The 2,500-nt window shown below is 49.0% G+C and overlaps 1 protein-coding gene across 1 annotated transcript in view; it reads right to left on the bottom strand.

Annotated features, from left to right (window-relative positions):
• The window catches only part of tbc1d13 (TBC1 domain family, member 13), a 21,449-nt gene that overhangs the window by 5,117 nt on the left and 13,832 nt on the right, over window positions 1-2,500 (bottom strand). The gene's annotated exons all lie outside the window — the stretch shown is intronic.

Below are 2,500 nucleotides of genomic sequence, written 5' to 3' on the forward strand. Positions count from 1 at the left end.
TCACAACTGTATTTTAAGAATATGAAATAAGAATAATAGTCGAGAGAATGATTTATTTCAGCTTTTATTTCTTTCATCACATTCCCAGTGGGGCAGAGGTTTACACCCACTTTGTTAGTATTTGGCAGCATTGGCTTTAAATTGTTTAAATTGGGTCAAATGTTTTGGGTTTCCTTCCACAAGCTTCTCACAATCAGTTGCTGGAATTTTGTCCCGTTCCTCCAGACAGAACTGGTGTAACTGAGTCAGGTTTAGGAGACAGAACTGGAGTAACTGAGTCAGGTTTAGGAGACAGAACTGGTGTAACCGAGTCAGGTTTAGGAGACAGAACTGGTGTAACTGGGTCAGGTTTAGGAGACAGAACTGGTGTAACCGAGTCAGGTTTAGGAGACAGAACTGGTGTAACTGGGTCAGGTTTAGGAGACAGAACTGGAGTAACTGAGTCAGGTTTAGGAGACAGAACTGGTGTAACCGAGTCAGGTTTAGGAGACAGAACTGGAGTAACCGAGTCAGGTTTAGGAGACAGAACTGGAGTAACCGGGTCAGGTTTAGGAGACAGAACTGGAGTAACCGAGTCAGGTTTAGGAGACAGAACTGGAGTAACCGAGTCAGGTTTAGGAGACAGAACTGGTGTAACTGAGTCAGGTTTAGGAGACAGAACTGGAGTAACCGAGTCAGGTTTAGGAGACAGAACTGGTGTAACTGAGTCAGGTTTAGGAGACAGAACTGGAGTAACTGAGTCAGGTTTAGGAGACAGAACTGGAGTAACTGAGTCAGGTTTAGGAGACAGAACTGGAGTAACTGAGTCAGGTTTAGGAGACAGAACTGGTGTAACTGAGTCAGGTTTAGGAGACAGAACTGGTGTAACTGAGTCAGGTTTAGGAGACAGAACTGGTGTAACTGAGTCAGGTTTAGGAGACAGAACTGGTGTAACTGAGTCAGGTTTAGGAGACAGAACTGGTGTAACTGAGTCAGGTTTAGGAGACAGAACTGGTGTAACTGAGTCAGGTTTAGGAGACAGAACTGGTGTAACTGAGTCAGGTTTAGGAGACAGAACTGGAGTAACTGAGTCAGGTTTAGGAGACAGAACTGGTGTAACTGAGTCAGGTTTAGGAGACAGAACTGGTGTAACTGGAGTCAGGTTTAGGAGACAGAACTGGTGTAACTGGGTCAGGTTTAGGAGACAGAACTGGTGTAACTGGGTCAGGTTTAGGAGACAGAACTGGTGTAACTGGGTCAGGTTTAGGAGACAGAACTGGAGTAACCGGGTCAGGTTTAGGAGACACAACTGGTGTAACTGGTTTGTAGGACTCTTTGCACTTAACTTAGTGTATGTAAACTTCTGAGTTTCATAGAGAAGGGAGGGAATGACCGTGGCTGAGAATACCTGAAGCTTTGTGCGGAGCGACAAACCAGGTAGCTTCCACACAGCGTTACGCAACCGATGAAAAGATAATGCCGCTCGACTGATTCGGAGTGAGACCTCTGCTGTCAAACCGGAGCTGGTCATAAGCACACTTCCCAGGTATGGAAAACACTCCACTCTCTCCACAACTGCCCCATCACCAATTGGGAGCTGTGGGGGTGTAGTGTCCGATGGTACATAATACCCAGGCAGGTGCTTAGTTTTGGTGGGGCTGATGGTAAGGCCCCATCTCTTAGTAGCAAGCTCCAGGTTCATCAGCAGCGCCTCCAACTCCTCCTCTGAGTGAGCAGCAATCACCAGATCATCAGCATACATAATGTGGTTGACCAATAGGTGATGTTGTGTGGAACCGATGGTGGAACAGTGTGTTGGTAATTACAAGCCCATGGGCTGCACAAAAATCTAGCAGCCTCCTGCCGTTGTTGCCCATGTCTTCCAATCACTCCAGACCAGGTGCCAGCATCATGACCAACTCGGGCATTGAAATCACCCAACATGATGATTCTATCCCGAGGGGCCACTTTAGCCAACACCTGTGACAGGAGGTCATAGAAGGCATCCGACTAATCTGCCTTTCCCGCATCTCTCCACTGATGTTCATCTTCGGTGGGGGCATAAGTAACCATGACCACCACTCCTCACCTCTGGTTGATGGGAAGGCGAACCCAAAGTAACCTGGGGCTCACAGCTTCCCACACCTCACCGCCACACTCCCACGCCCCTTCATTCATGTTCAGAAGAGCCACTCCCTGTTGTTTGGCAGTCTCCTGCCCCGAGTAGAGGACAGTCCACCCCTCATAGTGGCAAGAGCCAGAGCCGGTCCACCAAACCTCCTGAACACCACAGAGATCCAGGCGGTACCGGTCCAGCTCCCGACAGAGGAGTGGCAGCCTCTCCTCCGCTGTGAGCCTTCTAACATTCCACGTGGCCATCCGTAGTGGCTTTTTGTTGTTTCTGGAGGAGCCCCGAGGGTGAGGATTCAGTCTCCTGGCTCTGCCTGATGGAGTTTGGCCAGGAGACGTCATAGACTCCTATGCCCCCAGGGCCTCCGGCACTAGCTTACTTAGTGTTAAT

Source organism: Xyrauchen texanus, chromosome 35 (genome assembly GCF_025860055.1).
Source record: "Xyrauchen texanus isolate HMW12.3.18 chromosome 35, RBS_HiC_50CHRs, whole genome shotgun sequence".
Lineage (NCBI taxonomy): Eukaryota > Metazoa > Chordata > Actinopteri > Cypriniformes > Catostomidae > Xyrauchen > Xyrauchen texanus.